Genomic DNA, 27,941 nt, shown 5'->3' with positions numbered 1-27,941 from the left:
GAGTGGAGCACATCCTGGCCTGCCAACCCTTGAGCACAATGTTCCCGCTCAGAGTGGCCAGTACACAAAAGGACCATATGTCCGGCCCACTATGAGACATGACATCCCTTGCTGACCCATAGCCCTATGGAAGACAACACTGGAGACAACGTGTGGGAATCCTGCCCAATCTCATCCTACCACACCGAGGAAAAACAGCGGAGTCGTGGAACAGAACAGCAAGGGGATCAGAGCAATGAGGTCCCAAGGGAGTACCAAGGAGAGACATTGGGGCCAGAGCTTGGCGTCTCAACAGACTCGACTGGAAAACACGCCTAAAGGCCAACAAATAGTCCATGAACTAACTACAAGCTTTACTTTCTTGTTGTGGGGGTTATTTTTGTCATTGGCTTGTTGGTGTCGTTGTTGTTTTGTTTTAGTTTGTTGCTTGGTTTTGTTTTTGTGCATGTTATCTACGCAGGTCTGTCTAAATGAGATAGGCTGGATGAACAACTGGAGGAGAAAACAACGGGACCTACGGTTCTGGGGTGAGGGGGGCATAGGAGAGGGGGAGTTGGGGACAAAGAAAGTGGTGTTAACTAACCCAGGGACAAGGGAACAACAAGTGATCCAAATCAGTGGGGAGGAGGGTGTAGGAGACCTGGTAGGGCGTGACCAAGGATAATGTAACCGAAAGGAATTGCTGTAACCCAAATGAAAGCTAAGCATGATAGTGGGATGAGAGGAAAGGAAAAGGAAAAGAGGAAAGAGCTAGGAGGTAAAGGGCATTTATAAAGGTCTAAGTGCAGGCATGTACATATGTAAATATATTTATATATGAGGATGTGGAAGTGGATCTATGTGCATATATTTATAGGTTTGGTATTGAGGTGGCAGATGGACATTGGGCCTCTGCTCAAGTACTTCCTCAATGCAAGAACACTTTATTCTATTAAACTGGCATTCCATGATGTTCACCTTCGCGACACAATTGCAGAAGACAAAGCGGGTGCATAAGCAAATGTGGTGAAGAAAGCTGATGGTGCCTGGCCATCAAAGTTTGAAGGTAAACAAGTGGTCATCTAGCTCAGAAGCAACAAAGTCCACATGGAAGAAGCACACCAGCCTGCGTGCTCACCAGGTGCCGAAGGGATCAGTTATCAGACATCAAAGAACAAAAAAAAATCAAATAATTGTATGCTCACCTACCTGATGTGATTGCTGAAGACAAATGGGTGTAAAAGCAAATGTGGTGAAGAAAGCTGATGGTGCCCAGCTATCAAAAGATATATCATCTGGGGTCTTAAAGGCTTGAAGGTAAACAAGCGGCCATCTAGCTCAGAAGCAACAAAACCACTTGGAAGAAGCACACCAGTCTGTGCAATCACAAGATGTCGAAGGAATCAGGTATCAGGCATCACCAGAATAAAAAAAATCATATCATTGTGAATGAGGGAGAGTGCGGGGTGGAGACCCAAGGCCCATCTGTACGCAACTGCACACCCCCTTGCAGAAGGGCCGTGGGGAGATAAGCCGGTCAGGGTACAATGTAGCAACGATGAAACATACAACTTTCCTCTAGTTCCTAAACGCTTCCTCCACACCTACTGTCATGATCCCAATTCTACCTTATAAATCTGGCTAGACCAGAGGATTTACACTGGTACGGATGGGAACTGGAAACACAAGGAATCCAGGGTGGATGATCCCTTCAGGACCAGTGGTGAGAGTGGCGATACTGGTATGGTGGAGGGAGGGTCAGGTGGAAAAGGGAACCGACAATAGAAAAGTGGGTGAAGGGAGACATTGGACAGGGCAAGATATGACAAAATAATAATTTATAAATTATCAAGGGTTCATGAGGAAGGGGGAAGTGGAGAGGGAGGGGAAAAATGAGGAGCTGATGTCAGGGGTTTAAGTTGAGAGCAAATGTTTTGAGAATGATGAGGGCAATGAATGTACGGATGTGCTTTACACAGATGATGTATGTATGGATTGTGATAAGAGTTGTATGAGCCTCTAATAAAATGATTTTTTTAAAGGTGCTCAGATTAAAAAAAATATTTCCAAGTAAACTTATAAATTTCCTATGACGCTATAACAAATGTTCAAGGCAACTACCTATGAAAAAAATAATGCTTAACAAACAAAGCACAAAGGTATAGAGAAGTAAGAACTGAAAAGAGGGCCTTTCAAATTAATGTTGTCATTTGTCTGATGAAGAATCTGCAACAGGTGATATGGGCAAGGTTTCCGAGTTGGTAGTGGAGATGTAAGCAGAACCAAGGTGTTCAATTCTCCCCGGCTTGTGTTGCAAGGCTAGAAACTTGTGGTTAATACCAGGAACAGGACAGGTGTGTCTACTCTGACCACTTCCATTCAGAACTGTCCTGGAAGTTTGAGTTGGAAAAATTAAGCAAGAACATAAAATAAAAGATATGCATATTGGAAAGGAAGAAGTAAAACTATTTTTAGATGATATGATTTCACATATGGAAAATCCCACACAATCCACTACAACAATTATTAGACTAAACTAATTCATCTAGGTTGTAAGACACAAGGTCAATACACAAAAATTATCTTTCTATACACTAGCAATGAATATACTGGAAATGAAATTTAAATTTTTTAATTTTTAATATTACAAAGAATAAAATATTTAGGTATAAATTTAACAAAAGTCATACAAAACTTATGCACTAAAAACTACAAAAACAAAAAAACAAAATAAAGGTCTAAATAAATATACATGTTATGTTTAAGGAAAAGTCATTCAAAACTTATGCACTGAAAACTACAAAAACAAACAAAGAAAACTACAAAAACAGTGCTGAAAGAAAATAAAGGTCTAAAGAAATAAACACGCTATGTTTAAGGATCAATATACTTGTTGAGACTCTACCCAAATGGAGTCAATGCAATTCTTAATCAAATGCCAGCAGTTTTTTTTTGTCTTCAGAAATTAAATTGGAAGGGCCTAAGATGGAAGAAGCACACCAGCCTGTGCAATCACAAGGTGCCGAAGGGATCAGTTATCAGGCATCAAAGAACAAAAAATCCTATCATTGTCAATGAGGGGGAGTGCTGAGTGGGGAACCAAAGTCCATCTGTAGGCAACTGGACACCCCCTTAAGAAGGGTCATGGGGAAGAGACGAGCCAGTCAGGGTGCAGTGTAGCAATGATGAAACATACAACTTTCCTCTAGTTCCTAAATGCTTCCTCCCCACCCACTATTATGGTCCCAATCCTACCTTACAAATCTGGCTAGACCAGAGGATGTACACTGGTACAGATTGGAACTGGAAACGCAGAGAATCTAGGACGATGATCCCTTCAGGGCCAATGGTGAGAGGTGGAGGGAGGGGGGGTGCAAAGGGAGCTGATTACAGTGATCTACATATAACCTCCTCCCTGGGGGACAGACAAGAGAAAAGTGGGTGAAGGGAGACGTCGGACAGTGTAAGATAAGACAAAATAACAATTTATAAATTATCAAGGGTTCATGAGGGAGGGGAAAGCAGGGAGGGAGGGGGTTAAAATGAGGAGCTGATGCCAAGGACTAAGTGGAGAGCAAATGTTTTGAGAATGATGAGGGCAATGATGTGCTTTACACAGTTGATGTATGTATGGATTGTGATAAGAGTTGTATGAGCCCCCAATAAAGTGATTTAAAAAAAGAAGAAATTAAATTGGGAGGGCATAAGATGCTTGGGGGTGTTTGATCAAGGGCAATGGAGCCGAGAGGAATTACCAAAACCTGAATGAAGGCCAAACATGACAGTGGGACAGGAGAAAAGTAAAAGGAAATAGAGGAAAGAACTGGAAGGCAAAGGACATTTGTAGAAGTCTAAATACAGGCATGCATACATGTAAATACATTCACATGTAATGATAGGAGAATAGACCTATGTACATATGTTTATTTATATTTATAAAGTATTATGGCAGCAGATGGACATAGGGCCTCCATCAAGAACTCCCTCAAGGCAAGAACACTTTGTTTTAGTAACATGGCACTCTGTGATGATCACCTACCCTGATGGATTGCTGAAGACAAAATGGGTGCATAAGCAAATGTGGTGAAGAAAGCCTGATGGTGCCTGGCTATCAAAAGATATAGCATCTGGGATCTTAAAGGCTTAAAGATAAACAAGGGGCTATCTAGATGAGAAGCAACAAAGCCCATATGGAAGAAGCATACCAGCCTGTGTGATCATGAGGTGTCGATGGGATCAAGTATCAGGTATCAAAGACACAAAACAAAAAAATCATATCAATGGGAATGAGGGAAGAAGGCAGAATGGAGAACTAAATTGGACACCCCTTGTCAGAAGAACATGTATACTTGTACAGATAAGAGCTAACAACACAGGGAATCCAGGATAGATAAACCCCTCAGGGCCAATAAAGGGAGAATCGATACTAGGAGGATAAGGGAAGATGGGAGAGTAAGGGGGAATTGATCACAATAACTGATGTATGGCCCCTCTCCCAGGGGGTTCGGACAGCAGAAAAGGTGAAGGGAGACAGTGGTTGGTGTAAGACAGGAAGAAATAAAAAGAATAATTTATAAAGGGGACATGGGGGAGGGAGGGAAAAATGATGACAACATACTGTATGTACAGATGTGTTTGACACAATGGATATATATATGGATTTTGATAAGAGCTGTAAGAGCTCATTTATGAATGATGAAGGGTTCATGAGGTAGGGGGGAGTAGGGAGGGAGGGGGAAATGAGCAGGAGATATTAAGGGCTCAAGTAGAAGGCAAATGTTTTGAGGATGATGATGGCAACAAATGTATAAATGTGCTTGACACAATGGATGTATGTATGGATTGTGATAAGAATTGTAAGAGCCCCCAATAAAATGATTTAAAAAAAGAGCTGTAAGAGCATCCACCCCAATAAATTTTTTAAAAAAAGAAATTAAATTGATCCTATAATGTATATGGAAATACAAATCTACTATTGTTCAGTCAATTCAGATTCATAGCAACCCTACAGGACAGAGTACAATGATCTAAGCATTTTCAAGGCTATACATCGATCTGTAAGGAAGCCAATTACTACTACACTGTAAACGGGTTATATTAGCACCTGAGTGCTTTAAGCCCTGTGAAATGCAAGAGACCCAAAATAACCATGACAATTTTATAAAATACCAAAGATAAGAAAACAAAGCTGGGAGGGCTTACATTTCCCAATTCAAAACTTACTGCAAAGCTACACTAATCAAGAAAGTGTGGTATTATTGGCACAGACATCAATGGAACTGAATAGCAAGTCAGGAATAAACCTACCATATAAACTCATGTATAAGCCGAGTTTTTCAGCGGTTCAGCTTATACACGGGTCAGTGGTAACCCAGCGAGGTGTAACATCTAGTGGGTTATAGCCGTTCCGCTGTTCATTCAAAGCCCCGCTGACACTGCAGGGCTTTGAATGTTTGTTCACTCACATCTAACCAATCAGAGCCGTCCTATGACGTGGACGGCTCCAATTCGCAGAAGCACCCGTAGTGATTCACTAGCACCTGTAGTGATTCACTTACGACGGCAGCTGAACTGGTAAGGATGTGTCTGTGGCTGCGCTCTGTCTCTCCCCTCTGGTCTCTGTGTTAATTCACATCCTGCATTTCTCTCCCTAGGCTTATACTCGAGTCAATCACTTTTCCTGGTTTCCCAGCTAATAATTAGGTACCTCGGCTTATACTCGGGTCGGCTTATATTGGAGTACATACGGTATTTTTAAAAAAGAAAAGAAACTTATTCATTTATGGGAAATTGATTTTCAAGCAACGTGCCAAAATTATTTAATAGAGAAGGATGGTCTTTTCAACTAGATATCCATATGCAAAATAATGAAGTTGTACCAAAATTTCACACCATACTCGGCAATTTACTCAAAATCTATCACAGAACAAAATGCGCAAGCTGAAATTACAAAACTCTTAAAAGAAAACATTGCAAATATATTATAAATGTCACCATAAGCACATACAAAAACAAAAAGAATTGAACTTCACTCAAAATTGAAAACACTCACCCTACAAACAGTACCATCCAGAAAGTGAAGACAATCTACAGAATGGAAAAAAGGTTAGAAAATTACATCATCTATCTGATAAGGGGCTTGTCTGGTATAACAAATTTCGATAACTAGATAATCAAAAGTTAAATTATCCAATGAAAAATGAGCCCAAGCTGTCAGTCCTACCTCTCAACAATGGAGTGTCTAATAACAAAAGAACAAACCATAAAAGGCAAAGTAGATGAATGACACCTCATAAAAAATTAAAAATTTTGTTCATCAAAAGGCTTTACCTGAAAGACTGATTAGGAAAATATCTTCTGAAGTCATATATCGGACAAGAATCTAATGATTAAAATATATGGGCAACTCTGACAACTCAGTAACAGAAAGAAACTAACCCAGTCATAAAATGAACCAAGGGCCTGAAGATACATTTCACTCAACAAAGAGGACATCCAAATGCTCGCCAAATACATTAAAAGATGCTAACTGTCATTAGCTACCCCAAACGCCAAGCCTACTGCCATGGCGTTGATTCCAACTCATAAAAGGTTTCCAAGGCTGTAAATCTTTATGGCAACAGCCAGCCTCTTCGTTCTCCCATGGAGCAACTGGTGGTTTTGAACCATTGACCTTGCAGTTAACAGCCTACTAGCCATCGCAGAGGTGCAAACCAAGACAATGAAAATACCATTTCACTTCCACTGATGGCTAAAATAAAGCAACAACAACAACGGAAGGTAATAAACACTGGAAAGAATGTGGGGACACTGGAACCTTTATCCATCCCAGTGGGGATGAAAAATGGTGCAGCTGCTATGGAAAACAGTACAGGAGTTCCTCAAAAAACAGAACCACTACCATCTGATCCAGCAATTCCATTCCTAGTCCATACTGCAAAGCCTTGAAAAGAAACGTGTCCACTAATGTCTCGCCCTAGTCCATTGCTGCAGAGTTGATTCCGACTCACAGTGAACCTGCAAGACAAGAGTACAACTGTCTCATAAGGTTTCCAAGTCTATAAATCATTACAGGAAGGACAGTCTGATCTTGCTTCTCCAGAGTGGCTGTTGAGTTTCCAAGGTCAACCTTACAGTTAGCAGCCCAACACCTCATCCCCTGTCCAACCAGGGCTCACACAACCCAGCAATTCTACTCCTAATATATATACCCAAGAGAAATGAAAAAATATCTTTATATAACTTGTATTGTTGTTATTTGATGTGTGTGAAGTTGGTTCCGACCCATGTACAACAGAGCAAAACACTGCCTGAGGGAGGGGGGAGCGGAGAGAGAGGGAAAAATGAGCTGATATCAAGGGCTCAAGTAGAAAGTAAATGTTTTGAGAATGATGAGGGCAACAAATGTACAAATGCGCTTGACACAATGTACGGATGGTGATAAGAATTGTACGAGTCCCCAATAAAATGATTAAAAAAACAAACACTGCCTGGTCCTGCACCATCCTCGCATTTGCTCTCAGGTTTGAGCCACTGCGCAGCGACTGTGTCATCTTGAAGCCCGTCCTCTTTTTCGTTGCCCCTCTACTTTACCAAGCGTGATGTCCTTCTTCAGGGCCTGGTCTCTCCTGACAACATGCCCCAAATACAATCTGTATGTAAATGTGCATAACAGCATTATTTCATGTGAGTCCCAAAGTAAAAGCAACCTTAAAAATCTACCAACAAATGAAGAGATAAATGTGACTTATTCAACATGGACTATCATTCAACTGTAAAAAGAAATGAAGTACTGATATGTGCTCCAGTATAGATGATCCTTGAAAACATGATGTTAAGTGAAAGAAATCAGTCACAAAGAACTACACACGATCCCACTATATGTGAAATGTATGTAACATAAATCTATAGGCCAAAGTGGAGTAGTGGATCAGCGGTTGCCTGGGCTGATAGATGGGGATAACGGAGACTGGGTTCCTTTGGGTGAAGGCTGATGGTCTAAAATGATAGTTGTACAACTCTGTAAAATACTATAAAACATTGAAGTGTATTTTTCATTAAGTGGGTGAAATGTAAAATATATAATTTTTACTCAAAGTGTTAAAAAAGAAATAAATTAATACTGATTGTACAACTCTTTTTAATATGACTGAACTGTTGAAATGTATATGTGGACCATATATAGATAAAACTATTTTTTTTAAAGTTTGAGGAAAAATGGAAAGATAATAGAATTTTTCCATGACGTCCCCCTTTTTATGTGCTTCTCTTCTTGACAAGAATACAAGCTGAGGACCTTACCTGACCTGATCCTATCAGTAACGTGAGAACTGACATAAAAGATACTCAATAAAACATTTACTTAAACACACGGATAAGCTAATGGATCAAAAAATACCCTACAGGGAAAAATGCTTCATTTGTTGACCTAAAAACTATACAGAAAATACTTGACATTGGTGGACAATTAGGGAATAAAATGTCAACACGGGGAAAATATATGTAGTCTACAGAAATGAAAAGCATGTAATATATTATGTAACAAAAATATCCTCCAAATAAATGACATGACACAGTGTACTACTTACTGTCCTGTCACTAGGTCTGCATGTGACTCAATAGAGCAGAGTTCAATTCCTTTGTCAAAGACCTTCTAGGTCAGCAGGTAGGACCTGCATTGTCAGACAAACTATATTGTCCTTTGGCCTATTACTCTCTTGGACTAAAGGGTAAAGACAGGGTCAGACTCCAGTATACATGAGGAGGAGAATTAAACATTGCATCACAACGATCTTCCGATCAGAGCTGGAGAAATCCCTTTTCGGTCCCTAAACATGGACATGAATCCAGGAGTTTAGTGCACATCTCTCGCTCACCTAGAATAGTCCAACAGGCACAGGAGAGGCTCCTAGCATCGGTCCTATCTGCCTGCAGGAGATATCCTTGGACTAGAGGTAAACTGGGGTGGAGGGTTTTCTGCAGCGCCCCTCTGCTCTGCCCATGCCCTTCCTCACCCAAGCAGGGCAAATCTCCAATACAGTTTATGTTTCCTTTCTTCTATTTCAAAATTATGTGGCCATTCTACTCATTCAATGGAGTGGTTAAGACAGCAAGACTGCTTATGCTAAAATACTCCAGGGTCATCTTCCTAAACGTCAAATTTCTTTGTTGGAAAATAAGGCTGACAACATTGCTCTTGAGATGGTTGTTATGTTGTAGATTAAATGAGATTCTGCAAAGGTAATAAGGCAAAAGATATACACCTAAGTACCCTGCATATGTACGCACTCAATCCAGGAGGGTAGCCAACGTGAGTGACTACGTATATCATTTGGATGGATAATAAGGCTGATAAACTCTAAATTCCTCTTTCTCAACTGCGTACAGATCATAATCAGGGTATTTGGCAGCATTACACCTAGAGCTAGCCTGAGTAATTGTGGACCTTACAGTACATGCCTGCTTTTTTCTTCCTTTAGCATGCAACCAAAAGTCTTAACCTGGCTTTAAGCTGCTAACCCATTTTTCTCTCTGATTTAACTTGCCTCTTTCTGTGTTGCTCTATTGCTGCTCTGCCCCATTCTTTCTGATGCTGGCCCCACAGGACCCCTAAAGGACACAGCACATCCCTCACTCGGTAGCATCTTAGCTGGGTGAAATACTATAGCAATTTACAATTTACCCAGGCAAGTACGGCTGAAAGCAGGGACAAAAATACACACAACGGGGAAGTCAGATGGAGGCCGGATGTAAAGTTTCTTTGGTTTACTTCTCTGGTCAAACATGGCTGGTTGAGTCAACGTCTGCTTTTTCACTGTCTGCAGCCCTGAGTTGCTGTGTGGGCAGGCATGAGGCCGAGGGGCTGGCGAACTCAACTGTTCTCATGACGAAGGTGATAAAGGGGCAAAATGTAAGGAAGCACTCGTTGGCTCTGGTTTGTGAAAGTGCCCCTGCCGATCCTGGGGCAGGCTAAGGGCGCTAGCCTGGGAGCAAACAATCCAGGAAGCATCCTAACACACTTGCTTCTTTTTCTTCCACCCCACCTCCCGTTCTTTCTTCCAAACATCTCGCCAAGAGTCTAATGCCCAAGAGATGCTCTTACACTAAAGGCAGAGTCTTAATCTTAGATAATTTTACTGACCACTGTCTTTCTCCTACTTTCCAAACCCTTATGGAGTTATACTTCAGATTTGTATATGTGCATTTTTAAAGACTGTATAGTTCTGATTTCATACATATGTAACTTACGAAGAATTACCCAAATCCACATACTCATCAAGCATATAGAACAGTGTGGTCCAACAGGACTTTCTGTGAGGCATAAATGGTCTCTCTCTGCACTAACTAGCTGGCACTTGAAATGTGGCAAGTCTAAGGAACTACATTTTCTTTTCTTTTTTTGGGGGATCATTTTATTGAGGGCTCTTACAATTCTTTTTATAATCCACACATCAATTGTATCAGGCATATTTGTACATATGCTGCCATCATCCTTTCTAGACAATAACTTTCTGATGAGCCCTTGGTATCAGCTCCTCTCCTCGCTCCCCCCCCCTTGTGACAGATTATAAATTATTGTCATTTTCATATCTCACACTGACCACTATCTCCCTTTCCTCATGGTTCTCATGTTCTTCCCATTGGAGGGGTGTGTGCTGATCATTATGATAGGTTCCTCCCACCCCCCAGGGCCCCATTTTTATCAAACTTTAGTTCATTTCAATAGCCACATGCAGCTGGTGATGAGCACATTGAACTGTGCGGCTCCAGAAATCTAGCATTAGCCATCATGTGTGTGGACTTTACCTCTCTCACGTTTTTGCTTCTACATTTAATTATAGGTTTTGCAGTCATCCAAGCTGATGTGTACATGGAGGCTTTTACTTTCTAGGGCTGTGAAATAATTCCAGATATGCCACAACACCAAGTTACTTATTCTCTCTTTTATCAGAGGTTATTGGTTTATCTCCCACTTTTGGTTTTGCTTTTGCTTTTAGAGACGTTGTTGCCTTGAACATTCTCCTACAAGCATCCTGGGCACATGTAAGAGTTTTGTGTGAGTAGAGATGCTGAGTTATAAGGTAAGTGGCACGTGGTTATGGACATTATCAGATGACTCTCCCGCAGTTATACCACTGGACTGCCCCGCCTCACTAGCAATGGAAGGCCATTCCTGCTGCTTCTCCCCTGGCATGTTTTGGTTGTCGGATTTTTCACATGGTCACACCAAATGAGGGCACCGAAATCTGAAGAGCTCTTCTTCACATGCAAACGCCTGAAGCTAGGGAACATTCTTGCTGTCAAATCTTTGAGGGCAACTTCAGAAGCCATCTATAACTCACGAAAGAAAACACTGCCAAGGTACGGCTGCTCAGTTTGGCATTTAGATGGAGTTGAAAAACTCTCAGTGACTAATCCACTAGTCATGTCTTCCAGGGGAAGACTAGTTAACAGGGCCTCAAGTGATTTCTGCATAAATGACTGTAGTGTGACTAACAGCAGGCCTTTTTTGGGAGCAACCAACCCGGGCTGCGGATCTGGCTGTGAGACGATTTCCCTCTCAAGCTAGAGAGAAAGAGGATGGGGCAGAAAAGAGGCACACAACCCCCACACGCCTCCATAAAGATTAATAAAAAATAAAACAACAAAAGGAAACAAAAGCATTCACAGCCAAACCAGCATCTTCCAAAGTGGTCTACTAGGTGCCAATATTTCACTCTTGAATTTCAACTTGCCTCTTTGGCCAAACCTGTTCCTTAGTCTGTTGCTGACAAATGTAGGTCTTAACTGGACTTCTTTCAAATGTCACTTGTAGCAGCAGGTGGGATCCCAACTTAGCAATGGTTTCTGTCAGGGCTTAATTTTACAGACCATGGGAGGAGTTTCTTCACATCAGCCATATCAGGGGCCACAAAGTCAAGGTCATAGCAGAACACGCTGAGGCAGTTCTTGAGAAATGCTGGGGCTTTTAATGTCTTTTTATCTACTCCAGTATATGGGACTCAGAATCTCAGCCTTGGAAAGGCCTTAAAATCGTACCCCTTCTTTCCAAAATAGATACAAAGGGCAACATGTACATACCAGGAGGAACTTTCTTGAAGGTTTTCAGATTTGTAGAAAGGGTTGTTTACTACAGATGAGAGGGTGGGTTGTGGGCAGGCGAGGCTACTACAGATGAGAGGGTGGGTTGTGGGCAGGCGAGGCAGCACGTTGCAGTCTGTGCTGGAACGCAAACGGAGCCTTTATTTGAGTAAAAGAAGCACAACCACAAGACGTACCTGCTAGGGTGGCTGTGCTGATTCAAAGTGAAACGGTGTATCAAGCATTTAGCCAAGGGCCTCTTACAGAGCAAATGCTCAGTAAATGGCAGCTATGAGTGTTATCTGATAACACTGCCAAGACGCTGCCAACATTTAATAAGGCAAAGACTAAAAATAGAGTCGAGAGTGGCTGGATGTTTCATTTTTTCCAACCATTTCCACATTAAAAGATCCTCTGTCTTGCTTAATATAGATCTATTCTTGTGAACACAGAGGGAAAACAATATGTGGAGTTTTGCAATACCGAAGACTGTGGCATGGCAATCTGTTACAGTATTACCTGCGTTCAGAATGTCTATTCAGAACGTCTACCAATAATAACTAGTGTGACTGATGTGAATGCTAAACACTTCTCCTTTTGTTTGGTAACAAAAGTGAAACGGTCTCATTATAAGAATTCAAACACTGCAAAATTCTGTAACACAAACAGTGAGCATCTCTCAGAACTCTTTGTCCAGCAAAGCCCAGATACTTTTCTGTGAATTGCTTCTAAACTTAACAATACATAGCGGGCATGTCTCCAGGTGAGTGAGTCATGGTTGAATAATGTTCCCTTGAAAGGCAGGCCACAATACAGCCAACCAGTCTCCTGACTGAATGGTTTCTAACTTCCCTGATTGAGACAATGCTGCACTAGTGAACACCCTCATGCTTCCCACTCTTGCTACCTGTAGAATGAGACAGATTCCTAGAAATGGACTTGCTAGGTCAGAGGATACAGACGTCATAAAACTGATGAGGAGATGTGTCAAACTGCCCTTGAACTGAGCTGGATGCAAGCCATGCCTGATGCAAACAGTAAGCAATACCTCTGGGCGGAGGCAGGAAGAGGTGTACTGCAGGAAGGGAGGTGAGGGCTGCAGGGAACCCACCAGCAACTGAAGAAACCACGCTTTGTCTTGGATCTGGATTTAAATCTGAGAGAGCCATCATTCACATTTTATGGGCATAATTAGTGAGAATTAAAAACAGCCACAGAACTGAACATCTTCATAGAAAAATCCAATAACTAAATGGTCAATGAGCATATGAAAAGGTCTTCATTTCCATCTGTCATCAGGAAGCCAGAAAGTAAAATTATAAAGAGCTACGTACTACTCATACAACTGAATGGGTACAATAATAAAAAGAAACAGTAAATGTTGAGGAGTGTTGGTGACGTGGTGGGTCACTTGGGCTGCTAACTCCAAGGTTAGCAGTTCGAACCCATCAGTCAGTCTGCAGGAGAGAGATGAGCCTTTCTGCTCCTGTAGAGATTACAGCCTCAGAAAGCTACAGGGCAGTTTTACTTTGTCCTTCAGGGTCACTATGAGTCAGAATGGACTGGGTGGCAGTGAATTTTGAGTTTTTAAGTGTTGGTGAGGACAGAGAGGATAGCAAATTCTCCATAAACTGCTTTTGAGAAGTATGAATTGGGACAATCACTTTGCCTGTGACCCAGTAATTACACACTTATATCCTACCCAAGAGAAATGCTTACATGTGTTCACTCTCTAAGTCACACAGCAGAATATTCAAAGCAGCACTACCCAGCTGCTGCTGCTGTAGAATGGATGCCACTAGAATACCACCATGGCCCCATTGCAACTCAAGGCAATCCCAGCAATGATCAAACACACTGAACCCCCAACAGTCCAGAAGGAATACCTTTGCAAAGCACTCTGCATTGAATACCTCAGGAAACCTCTGTGGATATCTCAGGAAGCTTTTTGCTTCATCTTTCAAAAGTAATAAAGGACAGTTTGCATAAATGTAAATGTTCTTAGGACATTCACTTACTGGTAAATAAATGTTTTTCTAATCTCTGTTAGTATATGGAAAATTCAAATAACTTTTGAAATTTGAAAACTTTGCACAGAGAATACAGTTGTATTTTGTCATTTTATCTTCCTTTTAGCTAAGATTGAAATGTATTTTTGCTTATAATTTTTTAAATATTGTATTTTATTACAATATTTTTAGTGCACTAAAAGGAAAACACTAAACAGAATGTAAGGAAAACCTGCAGTTTCTGTAACCTTAATGCAAGTCATTCTCATTTCACAATCTATATTATTTTGTGTCCAAGATTTATTTTTATTTTATTAAAAATCATTTTATTTGGGGCTCTTCCAGCTCTTAAAATAATCCCTACATCATGAGGGCAAAGAATGTACAGATGTGTTTTACACAATTGAGGTATGTATGGATTGCAATAAGAGTTGTATGAGTCTCTATTAAAAGGTTTTTTAAAAAAAGAAAATTATGTTTAAATTTCCCTGGCCAAAAAAATATATATATCCATATATCAGTTCTATCAAGCTCATGTGTACATATGTTGCCATCGTCGTTTTCAAAACATTTTCTTTCCACTTGAGCCCTTGGTATCAGCTCCTCTTTTTACCCCTCCCTCCTTGCCTTCCCACCCTCATGAGGTTAAAAGAAATTTTATTGTATTTTAGGTGAATGCTTACACATCATATTAGGCTCCCCTTTAACAATTTTGATATAGATTTCCCATGCTGTTTACAATGTTTAAAATGTGACAGCATCCTCATCATTTCTAGTTTGTTTGTTCTGTTTCCATTGAACTTGCTTCATCTCCCATCCTTGCTTCTGGGTCAGTGTTGACCGTTTGGTCTCCTGCAGTCAATTTATTTAAGGGAGCACATTATTATTTATTTTATAAGCCAATTATTATTGGCTGAAAGGTAACCTATAGAAATAGCTTCAGTGCTAAGTTTAAAGGGTATCTTAGTGATGAGCCCTGGGAGTTCATTTAGTCTCTCTCTGTCCAGTAGGTCTGGCCTCTTACAGGAATCTGAGCTTTGTTCTACATTTTCTCCCATTCAGAAGGGTTGATATTGGTAGCAGGGCCCGTATAGTTCTTCCGCTCTGAAGTTAGAAGAGATTGTGGTTCAAGTGGTCTATTAGTCCCATAGTCTTGTTTCTTCTTTGAGTCTTTAATTTCTTTCTTTTTTACTCCATGAGTAGGTCCAACCCGAGGAGACTTTAAAGCTCTGTGGAAAATTCCACTATATTTTCATTCTGTTTTTCCACAAATTTTTACATGTTATCAGGAAAGACCAGTCCACTGAGAAGGACATCATGCTTGGTAAAGTAGAAGGGAAGCGGACAAAAAAGAGAGGCACTCAACAATACAGGCTGACACAGTGGCTGCAATCATGACAGTTGTGAGGACAGCTCTGGCTCGGTCAGTGCTTTGCCTGCTGTGCACAGGGGTCCACTACTAGTTGGAACCGACTTGATGGCACCTAACAACATATTTTAGCTGGCTGCTCCCAAGCTGTTAAGTCTTAGGGTGCTACAAAATAATGCCTTCTTCTGTTGTGCCAACTGACGAAGTTGTCCCCTGAGACTATGGTCCTAAGTCTTTTGATCCAATAAACCAACTGCAAATTGTTCAGATGTATCTAGAAAGCCTCTTTAACTGTGTCCCCTGTGTTATTTATGTAGACATATACACAACATACATAAACGTGTATATATATGCCTACAGATATACCTACACATGCATTTCTCATATGCCTTCCTATACACAAATATGCATTGATATATCTACTTGTGCGGCCACACACATATTTTGATTGTTTCACTGCTTTTGTGAAACTTTACACAACTTGTCCCTCTCTCTCTTACCTTTTAGTATTTTAGTGTACTTCTTAGGGGCTTTATCAACCTTGATCAGGTTGTGCTGAATGAACCCATATTGGGGCTGTCTTCCCCATCACCACAAGTCGGAAGTATCTACTACCTAGAAAGAGCGTTCTGGTCCCTCACCTTTTCATCTATGGGAACCATCAAAGCACACTTATCTATTCTTGACTTTTTAGAACATTAGGGCCATACAATAGCATGTAGCGTAATTGACGTATTTCACTCAGCACACTCTCCTCGCTTCATCCATGTAAACAGATACTTTGAGGCACCTTCATAACTCTTTCTTGTTTGGTAGTGTTCCCTTGTATGTATGTCCCATAATATGTTTATCCAGTCATCTGCATGGGCACTTAGGTTGATTCCATCGTTTTGAGACTGTGAATAATGTTGCAACATTAAATATGCATGTCTCTAGGATATCTTGCTGAGAGTGGAATTGCTGGATCAAAAGGATTATCTATTTTTAGCTTTATGAAGAACCACAATATTATTTTCCATAGGGGCTGCACCATTTTACAATCCCACCAGCAATGTATAAGAGTTCCGATCTCCATCTCTCCAAACTTGGCAGGATTTGTTTTCTGGTTTATAAAAACCTTTCATCAGTGCCAATATTGCTAGAATGAGACAGTATCTCATTTTAATTTGTATCTCTTTAATGGCTAATGATTCCAAGTATCTTTGGATGTATTTCTTGGCTGCCTGAATATCTTTTTTAATGCAGTTCATGAGATTTTTCAAATAATTCTCTAAGGAGTGTCCCTGGAGCTCCCCTGGCATAGTGGGTTACACATTGGGCTGCTAGCCACAGGTTAACTATTCAAACCCACTAACTGCTTTGGAACAAAATAAAGCTTGCTGTTCCCATAAAGAGTCACAACTTGGAAAACCCCACAAGAGCAGTTCCACCCTGTCCTATAGGAATGCTGTGGGCTGGAATTGACTTGATGGCAGTGATCGTTTTTTAAAAGCAGTAACAACACAATGTTTTAGAGATGGTTCAATTAAGAAATTCCTTTGGTGTAAGGATTCAGTTTGGGGATCTGGGATAAAAGCAAGCTTGTTTCCACTTCCAGGTGAAAAGATTAAAGAAAGACCTGTACTTTTCACCCACTCCCTCCTGGTCTCTAGGGGCAGTGGTTGCTCTGGCATGCCTGTGCAATCGAAATTTTATGTGAGCCATCTGCATAATTTAAAAATACTTTTAATTAACCCAATTCACCTAAAATATTATCATTTCAACATGTAATTAATATAAAAGCCTACTAATGAGATAGTTTACAATTTTTTTCTTTTGTCCTCAGTCTTTAAAACCTAATGTGTAACTTACACTTCTGGCTCATCTCAAGTCAGACTCACCACACTTCAAGGGTTCCTACTGAACGGCAAGATTCAGGTCCCCTGGATCTCTGGCCCTGGTATTCAGTGATGAGGAGGTTGAGAATGGTCTGCCGCTTGAAGGCATGGGACTTTGGGCTGTGCTGTGGAATCTCTCCCCAAAGGGCCCCCCTCCGCGCCCCCCCCCCCAGAAGGTAGGTTGGCTAAAGGCAGGAAGTGTCACCAGGCAGGTCTGCTCACTGGCCAAAAATCCAACTCAAGGGGCCTGGGCTCAAGGGAAGCACTTCCAGGTCCCATGTCTCTCACAGGCATGTCCTACAAGGCCAAACTAGATGATCTCATTCTGCACAATGAAGACAGACTGCTTCAGAACATCCATGGCATGAACTTGTTGAAGCCCCTGCAGAGCTGGTTACAGGGCAGGGAATGTCAGATGACAGTGTGAAGAAACAAACTGTACTATGCAAGGTCTGGAGGCAAAGTAGAGGAGGCAGCCTTTGACTCGACAGAAGTTTCTGACAATTGTAATTTCCCAACAATGCAAATGGATTTTCTGGGGTGGCAGGGACACTGCTGTTCTTTCCCACTGCTATTATGTGGGCAGAAAAAGCAGCAACTCTTACCTCAACCTGTGGACAAAGACAGCCCTGTGTATGAATGGATTTCTACTCCACAGCAAATCTGGTCTAGCAAATCCTTCTCAGGCACTCTGGATAAATTAACCTCCCCCATGACTCAGTCTCCTGATCTGCAAGAATGAGAACAGTTCTACTTATCTAACTGGGTTCTTGTGAAGATCTAGAAAAATACCATTAGCACAGCTTACCAAAGTTCTTTTCTTTCATTTAAAAAAATTTAATTTTATTGAGGACTCTTACAACTCAACACAATCCAATACCATTAGCACACTTATCAGAGTTTTCTTTCTTTCTTAAAATTTTTTTTAAATTGGGGGCTCTTACAGCTTATTACATCTATTGTGTCAAGCACATTTGTATATATGTTGCCATCAACATTTTTAAAACATTTTCTTTCTACTTGAGCCCTTGGTATCACCTCCTTATTTTCCCCCCTCCCTCTCCCACCCTTGCTCCCTCATGAACCCTTGATAATTTAGATTTTTTTTTTCATGTCTTACACTGACTGCTGTCTTCCTCCACACACTTTTCTGTCATCATTATTGATAATGTGGTATTGGGTGGACCCATGCTTACCCTCAATGTCTGTAATCTGTGCACCTCCAAGTGTTTTTCCTTGGCCTTAGTGATACTGTGTTGAGCTACATGTTTCCAAGAGCAATTCCTCATTAGGATAAATGTTCTATTTGGAGTAGGTAGTTATCATGTTTAACACTGGAGGGTTTAGAAGAGGACAATTCCAATAACTCAAGCATCATATATGACTGAAATAGAAGCCCGGCTTCTGCGAGTTGTTTTGTTTGCTTTATCATTTAGTACATTTTGGAGTGTGAACATAACCTGGTGAGGGCCTCCTGGGAACTTTCCTTTCCTTGGCCTGTCAGAGCTGGCTCTGAATACATCTGCACCACAGTTTCTCCAGATTTATTCCTCATCGGAAATGTTCATTATACAAGAGATCAACCCCCCATAAGGGGAGCACGGACACCTGCTGGATTGATAGTCGCTTCCCTCCCGGAGACTAATCAGATTAGGAGTTCCTGCTTTCATAGCCTCTTTGGTGGCAGGCAGTGCACTTTCCACATTCAAGGGGTCTTTGGAACAAATGCCATTACCTTTAAATTCCAATTTTCCCCAAGAATTTTGCTATAAATCTTCATGGGCGCAGAAGGCCTCATCTTTCTCTCATGGGCCAGCTTGTGGGTTTGATTTGAACCCTTGCAGCCAGCAGCCCAACATGTAACCCACTAGGCTGCCAGGGCTCCTTTGGGTCACAGAGTGAAGCCTAATCCTCTGCACCACCATTTTATGTGCAGAAGAAGGCACCCAGAAAGTATAGTAGACATCTTAAGGTCCGAAGGTCCACAGAGGGGCCTACTCCTAAAGAAGTATTTCAATTCCATTACTGTTTAGAATCAAGCTAGATTCTTCAAACCAGAGACTTTACAGACCTCTGAAAGGTGAATTTGTCATGTCTCCAAAGTTTTTTCTTCAGAAGCTAAAAAAGAGAATAGTAAGTTTCTTCTGAGTCAATCAACCAACACCACAACAAAGAATGTGAGTAGGGACGAAGTGACTCTCATCTTTTAAGATGTCTGGGAAAAATCCTTGATAAAACAGGAAGCCAAGTCCACCCTCACCTTCGTCTTAGGTGGGATTGTTTAGAGCGGCATCTGTCCCGGAGGAACTTGCAGTTAGGAGAGCTGCTAGGCCTGGGAAGGAAAGGTGGAGGCGGCATACCATTTTAGAATTCACACAATGCCACGGAGGGCCCAGCAACCTATTCTTTAACACATCACATCACTGCACTGCCACACAGCCTGATCTGGGGCGGAAGGTCTGCTTATTGTATGCCTGGTCGCAGAGACGGAGGGGCAGGGGCAGGACGCTGCTGCATCCAACTACCCCATCCTGACTTTGCTGGGTTAAGCCCTGCTCAGGGATCTGGAGCGCTCATTATTTAGCAGGCCACCTTCTGGGCTTCCAGAGGAAAAAACATCATTTTCACTTGTCAGCGGGCACACACTCATTTATTCATTTCCCAGGCAACGGAGGAAGGAGCCACATGGGAGTCGCATGCAGTCAGCAGCAATAGCTTAGGACTCTGGAGAAGCAGCTCACCGGGCAGAGAAAGAAGAAAACAGGAGGAACTGGGATCACTGGAAAACTATCTTGCCAGCCCCATGACCTCAGGGAAACAAGCTGCACCAGACAGTGCAGAGCAAGCACTGCACGGTGTCCTAACTTGTTCGTCCCGAACATGTTCGTTTCATAAATAACTCGGTGCCAAGCACTTGCACAGTGCTAGGGTCAGAGAGAAGAGCAAGAAACATTCTCAACCTCCCAAACCCCAAAAGTAAACACCTGTCATCGAGTCAAGTCGGATTCAACGCGGCCCCTGTAGAGGGTGTCTGAAGCGGCAAATCTCTATGGGCACAAAGCAGCTTCATCTTTGTCTCATGAAGCAGCTGCTCGCTTTGAACTGCCCATCTGGTGGTTAACAACCCAACGTGTTATCCACTCCTCCACCGGGGCTCCTTCTGACAGATAAGAAGCCTCCACATCTAGTGCGGGGTGTGCGTGTGGGGGGTGGTGGTGGTGGTGTCTGCACAAGGCAGAGTGAGGAACCGAGACTGGTCCAGTGAAAACAAGGGCTTTTCAGTGCCCTTCAGAGACCCTGCTCAAAGGAGGATGGTTCGAGGCAAGAACTCGCTGCCAGTGGAAGTGATCCGTGGCAAAGGTCGGTGAATTCATGCCAGACTGCTCCTCAGGGCAGGAGGCCTGGCTAAGCTGGCAGGAGCGGCTGCAGCAGGCTTTGGGCATTACATATGCAAACCAATGAAAGTCCGTAAACAGATAGGAGTGGTAAAGGATTAGCGCAGTGGTTCTCAACCTTCTTAAAAATGCCGCAACCCTTTCATACAGTTCCTCATGTGCTGGTGACCCCCCAACCATAAAATTATTTTTTCATTGCTACTTCATCACGGTCATTTTGCTATTGTTATGAACAGGGCGACCCCTGTGAAAGGGTCCTTCGAACCCCAAGGGGGTCTCGACCCACAGGTTGAGAACCACTGGCTTAGAGCCTCTCCAAGGAGAAGGAGGGCTATGGGATCTGGGAGAGAGGCTGTGCATTCTTCTCGGGGGAGTTCAGCAGAAGATCTTCTCTGCCACTCTCTGGGGACCCCTGTCTCTCAAACATGTTAAAGGTCTAGAGGCCAGATCTCACAAGAACATCTATTCTGTGTGAATGTACAGACATACATGTGGAAAGCCCAATCTGCTGGACATATTCAAAATGAAGTATTGGTAAGTGTCCACCTCACACACTTTAATCCCTGTGGATTACTCAATCGGTCCCACTCCAAGACTCTGACTCAGGCCAGAGGCCGAGTGAGCAGCTAGGCCCTCATCTTCATTCTGTGTGATAGCGTAAGAGGTCCTCTCAGTCTACTCGGGCCTTACCCCCAGCCAAGGACTCAGGCCTCCTACACAAGGCCAGTCTAGGGCTCCTTCCTCAGAAATGCCTGATAAACGCCAGCAGCCTCCCTCCATCATTGTTTCCTCCTCCCGAGACAACTTCAACATAGTAAGCAGAGATGTACAGAGGGAGGAAAAGACTGCTGGGCTTGGCGCTATGACACCCACCTATTTTCTATCTGCCCACTGGAGGCTCTGAAAACCCAAACCAAATTCACTGCCATGGAGTTGATGTTGACTCATAATGACCCTATAGGAGAGGATAGAACTGCTCCTGTGAGTTTCTGAGACTGTAACTCTTTATAAGCCTAGAAAGCCCCGTTTCTCTCCTTCAGAGCCAACTGCCGATGTCCTCAAATTTCTGAAGTCTTTTAAAAAAATCATTTTATTGGGGGCTCTTCCAGCTCTTATCAATCCATACACACATCCAGTGTGTCAAACACATTTGTACATATGTTGCCATGATTTTCAAAACATTTTCTTTTTTTTTTTTAATAAATCATTTTATTGGGGCTCATACAACTCTTATCACAATCCATACATACATCAATTGAGTACAGCACCCTTATACATTCGTTGCCCTCATCATTCTCAAAATTCGCCAAAACATTTTCTTTCTACTTGAACTCTTGGTATAGGCTCATTTTACCGCCTCCCCCTTCCCTCATGAACCCTTGATAATTTTTTTTTAAATGTCTTACACTGACCACTGTCTCCCTTCATCCACTTTTCTGTTGTTCGTCCCTCTGGGAGGGGGTTATATGTAGATCATTGTGATCAGTTCCCCCCTTTCCCCCCTACCTTCCTCTTCCCCTTCTGGTTTTGCTACTCTCATTTTTGGTCCTGAGGGGTTTATCTGTACTGGATTCCCTGTGTTTCCAGCTTTTATCTGTACCTGCTCTGGTCTAGCTGAATTCAGGTCGTGATGGGGTGGGGAGGAACTAGATGAAAGTTATATGTTTCATTGGTGCTCTACTGTACCCTGACTGGCTCCTCTCTTCCTTGTGATCCTCCTGTGAGGAGATGTCTACAGATGGGCTTTGGGTCTCCACTCCGCCCTTCCTCTCCTTCACATGGATATGAGTTTTTGTTTTGGGTCATTGATGCCTGATACCTGATCCCATCATTACTTCATGATCACACAGGCTGGTGTGCTTCTTCCATGTGGGCTTTGTTGCTTCTCAGCTAGATGGTGGCTTGTTTATCTTCAAGCCTTTAAGACCCCAGATGCTATGTCTTTTGATAGCCAGGCACCATCAGCTTTCTTCACCACATTTCCTTATACACCCATTTTGTCTTCAGTGATCATGTCAGGAAAGTGAGCATCACAGAATGCCAGGTTATTAGAAAAACATGTTCTTGCATTGAGGGAGTACTTGAGTAGAGGCCCAATGTCTGCCTGCTACCTTAATACTTAACATAAATATATGCACATAGATCTATTTCCCTATCATTATATACAAATGTTTACATATGTACATGCCTATATTTAGACCTCTATAAACGTCATTTGCCTCCTAGTTCTTACCTCTTTTCCTTTTCCTTCCCTCTTGTCTCACTATCATGTTTGACCTTCCTTCGGGTTTCAATAATTCCTCTCGGCTACAATGCACTTTATCAAGCCCCACCAGGCATGTTATGCCCTCCTTGCCATCGATTTTAGATCACTTGTTGTTCCACTGTCCCTGGGTTTGTCAAATTTCTTAAGTCTTGATGGTTTAACCCAAAGCAGAATTTTAATGACTTATTGCCTGAAATTCACTCCAATTAATTTCCAGTCAGAGGTCCTGGCCTCCCTATGTACAAGGGTACACTGAGTAACACAGCCTTGCCTTTATGTAGTTGACAGTGGCAGTCACAATACAGCGTCAACTAGGGACATGTGTTACAGAGCAAGCCCCAGCACCAGCAGGACTTTATAGGTCTGATCTCAGTCAGCCCTCAGGAGGACACTCCGTGGCAGGCACTGCTATCTGTGCTTTACAAGTGGGGTAACTGAGTTAGCTGAGAAAACATATACGAATAGATTTTAACCGAATTCTCTCCACATCCTGGTCCTATAGCCAACTAAGTTAGAAGTACGGAGAAGTGCCCTAAGATAGCTCAAAGAAAAGGCACAACAGATGCTCAGAGGCATAAGGGCTCACAGGCTATCTTGTGCCCAAATGTTATTATTTCTCCTCGGTCAATGTTTGGGGCCACCATACTAAGTGCAGGGCATGCTGCTCAGCTCTAAGCACTCCCGGGTCTCACTGGCTTCCAATTCAGATGGCTGTAGCCCTCCTCCTCCTCCTCTTCTCCTCCAAGCCAAAGCCTAGCAAATAAGTCATTTACTAGCTGCATTCACAACTTTGATCACCGGGGAAGCAAGCTGCTACAAGAGTAGAAGAAAAGACTTACAGGTCAGTATGCTTGTAAAAGTGAATCTCACTCTTCTGGAAAAGTCCAAGACCAAGATGGCTCATTCACAGCAGCAGCACATCAAAGACTTCCTAGCTGTGCTAGTACCTGGACTAAAAACATTCTTAGTGGTGAATTCTCAGGGACAGTGTCTTGGCCTAATGGGGAGAAGCTAGAGTTATACACTGGGTTTCTTGATGTGGGCGGTGAGTTTATAGACAAAACTATTTTTAAGTAAACAAAAAACAATGAATCAGAGAGGAATAGATATATGTTGATGACTTCAGATGCAAAAGTTAAATTAGCATGAGGTCATTTTGGAGTAAGGTGGGCCCCCATCCAATATGACAGGTGTCCTTATAAGAGAACGACAGACACAAAGACAAGAGAAGACAGCCATGTGAGAATGGAGGTTGAGATTTGATTTATGTTGTCACCTATTAAAGAGCACCTGGAGCTACCAGAAACTGGAAGAAGCCAGAAGAAACTTCTGGAGGGAGCATGGTCTCACTAACACTCATTTCAGACCTCTAGCTTGAAGAAGTGTGGAAGAACAGATCTAATGGTTAAAGCCATGTTGTGGTTGTTTACCACAGCCCTAAGAACCTATACACTGGGATTTTGCCAATGTTTGGCTGGACAGCAAGGAAGGGAATTTTCCCAAGTCAGAAGTGCCTCCCAGTCACCACTGAAGCTAAACTTTTATAATCAAAATCTAACTACAAAACAACTTGCAAAAAAACCCACAAAACACAACAACTTGCTGCCATCGAGTCAATGTTAACTCTTAGAGACCCTCTAGGACAGGGTAAAATGGCCCCTGAGTTTCTGAGGCTGTAAATGTTAACGGAAGTAGAAAGCCCCGTCTTTCTCCTGAGGAGTGGCTGGTGGTTCTGAACTGCTGACCTTATGGGTCATAGCCCAATATGTAATCACTACACCACCAGGGCTCAAGAACTAAACTGATTTAAAAGGTTGACCTCCAATGTGTTTCTGAAAGACAACACTTGAGTGGCAATAATCCCTTTTCCTAGATGCTAGACTCAGCCAAAGAACATTCTTCTTGCTCTGTCTCCAAAGCCCCTCTGCAGAAACCCATCCACTCCTGGGGAAAGACCTTAATGAAAAATCTAGATGGCAGCTCAACTTCCAACAACTCAACTGCTTCACTCTAGAATCCTCAAAGCAATCACTGGGGAATCCCATTTCCATTGTTCTCCCTAAGCAGCTGTATCCTTTAAACTTTCTAGAAATGGATTCTTAATTTAAAGGACAAAATCTTCCCAAAGTAGGCTGTCTCCTGCCATTTGTCTGAAGGTCTGTGTCTCAGCGAAGAACAATAAACACAGGCCATACTCGGGAGAAAAGGCCATTTGAACTCAGGGCGTCCCTCTGTATGTGACTGGTGTGCTGAGAGATAAGTGCTTCAACCCCAACCAGAGGCGTGTCAGAAGAAGCTGGCTTCTGAAAGGGCATAATCTTGAAAATCTATGGAGCACAGTTATACCATGAAACACTTTGAGTCATCCTAAGTGAGGCACAATTCAACTGCAAGTGGTTCTGTTTGGTTTGGCTTGGAATCAGAAGGCACTTGCCCATTGAAACAATGTTAAAAACGGCGTTCAGGCCCAAATGACTGAGCAGAGACTGGCGGAGCCCCTTGTGTGGAGAGATGCTGAACACTCGATGCAATGCAGGGTACAGGTTGAACAGGAATTCAGGTCCTGCCTTCAAGTGGCTTGCTTATAAACTAGTAAGGAAGCAAACCACACACCCTGGACTAGAACGCACAGCACAGATATCAAAAGGCATCCATGAAAGCCAAACTCATTGTGGGGGAGCCAGGAAAAGGGACTCTAGGGCTGCTTTCATTTCTAGCCTTTACTATCAGTCAGCAAACCCATACACAGGTCCCCACGTGAACCACTGTGGACTGAAAGAGGAAACAGACTAGAAAAGAGAGCGCATCTACCGTATGCAGTAAGGCTAAATACTGCTTCACAGAACTTATTTCAATCAAACTGACTTGAGAGTCTTCTCCCCCAGGAGGGAGCAGGGGAAAACCTGGCCAGGCCAGGATAGAGGTACTATCGATAAGGCACTGTGCAGGGAGTGTCAAGACTGTACTTTGGTCTGTAGCCAAAAGTTTCCAGGACACTGGCTGAGTTTCCTGCCCCAGCCTGAGGCTAAGGTTCTTGCAAGGGTGCAAAGCCAAGAGGTGGCCCATTGCTGAGACAGAGCTTAGCTAAGGCATGGCCTACTGAACAATGCCTTTTAAATTTTGATGACAAAGCACAGTAAACAATGTATGTGTGTGACCAAGACACATACGCAAAAATTAAACTCACTGCCATCGCGTTGACTCTGACTCAAAGCAGCCATCTAGGGTACAACTGGTCCTGTGGTTTCCCGAGACTAACTCTTTACAGGAGCAGAAAGCCTCGACTTTCTCCTCTGGAGTGGCTGATGGTTTCGAGCAGCAGACTTTGTGGTTAGCAGTCCAACACATGACCATTGCCAAAGCTCCTCCAAGGCACAAAGTATATATATTTAAATTCTACGTATCTTTGAATAAACTAAATTGATTTAATGGCCAACCATTATCTAATCCTTCACTCAATTGAGGGTGAAAAGAAAGGCATGCTTGACCAGCATCAACATTACCTGGGAGCTGGTCATATTCCATTTCTCTGGTCCCCACAATGCCTCCTTAATTGGGGTCTCTGAGAAAGAGGCCCAGAAATGTGCTTTCAATAAACCCCTCATAGTCAAATTTGAGAAGCACTGTTTCAGGAGTAAAGTGGTGTGGCTGTTAAGAAATTCCAAATCTTGGGCCAAAGAGGGTCGAAGGGGCTTCTTGCAAGTGCAGCCTAGTCAAACTTCACATATACAGTCCCAGGAGGCAGGGTGCTTTGAGTCTGTCAGCAGGGGAACTTCTCGTGTCTTCTCAGAACATCTCGAAAGACTGGAAAGACTCCTTCGTTGGAGCCAGCAGAGCACAGAGCACAAAGATCTGGGGAGTGGGAGGCGATTCCCCATCCAGTGGCCAAAACCCCAACTAACCAGTCACCTCAAGCAATGCAATTAAGCTGAAACAGATGTTTATATGACAGGGCTCATAGCACAGTAAGTCAGTAATTATGAATCCAACTCACTGGGGCAAAGAGAGTACTGGCTCATCCAGAACCAGTACCTCAAAAGTTATCACTGGTCATTGCTCTTCCTCTGGCTTACGGACTGGCTTGCCAACATACGTCCACGGGAGAAAGTTGAGGCTTTCTACTCCAATAAAGAGTTGTAGCCCCACCCCCACCCCCCAAAAACGTCTCAGAAACTCCTAAGGGCGGTTCTGTCCTGTCCTATGGGGTCACTGTGAGAATTCACTTGATAGCAGTGCATTTTTTGGTATATATTCATTCCTATTTGAAATCAAAAGAAAGCAAATCTAGACAAAAATCCACTTGTCTTATGGGAATATGCAGAAGATACAGTGATTCTTAGGTCAGAATTTCTGAAAGGGGAGGAGTAAGATATTAAAATTTACCAAAATTTGGGTTGCAATAGAAGTGCACCTGGTTTAAGGGACTGGTTGTGCTTAGCAGCAGACACAGAAGGAGAAAAGCTTAGAAGTCCAGAGGCTAGAGATGGAGTCCTTCTTCCATCATTGACCCTGACTGGTATATTAACAGTTTCCTTAGTGGAAAAATAAAGGCTTTTAAAAGTCCTTCTAGCACATTCTAAGATGATAACATCATTTCACATTTCAGATATAAGCAGGAAACACATGGCAGAGGAAAGTCCACGGATGTCCAACCCAAAATTTCCAAAGTCCACCAAGAAGCGCGGGCCCTTTTTGCCTATTTATTGCAGCTTTAAAAAAAAATCTAAAAGATAGTTTTTTTCTGTAATGGATGTCTAAACAGCCCCATGACCTCAGAACTTAAGGGAATCTTAATAATAAAAATGTTAAACTTCCAAAGATCTAGCAGATGTGTTAAATTTAAAAAGTGTTTAAAAATAGTGGATTGAATTTTGAAATACACTCTGTGAAGAGGAATAGGACAGGAAATTCTGTGCCTTATTTTTTGTGTGTCACCATTTAAGGCATTTTTGTTTCACTTTCAAC

General features: G+C 42.5%; 1 protein-coding gene across 4 annotated transcripts in view; it reads right to left on the bottom strand.

The window, feature by feature from the left end:
* The window catches only part of RAPGEF1 (Rap guanine nucleotide exchange factor 1), a 162,168-nt gene that overhangs the window by 80,169 nt on the left and 54,058 nt on the right, over nucleotides 1–27,941 (bottom strand). The window lies entirely within an intron of this gene.

This window comes from Tenrec ecaudatus, chromosome 10 (genome assembly GCF_050624435.1).
Source record: "Tenrec ecaudatus isolate mTenEca1 chromosome 10, mTenEca1.hap1, whole genome shotgun sequence".
Lineage (NCBI taxonomy): Eukaryota > Metazoa > Chordata > Mammalia > Afrosoricida > Tenrecidae > Tenrec > Tenrec ecaudatus.
The sequence above is the reverse complement of the archived record's forward strand: the minus strand, read 5'-3'. Positions and strand labels throughout refer to the sequence as shown.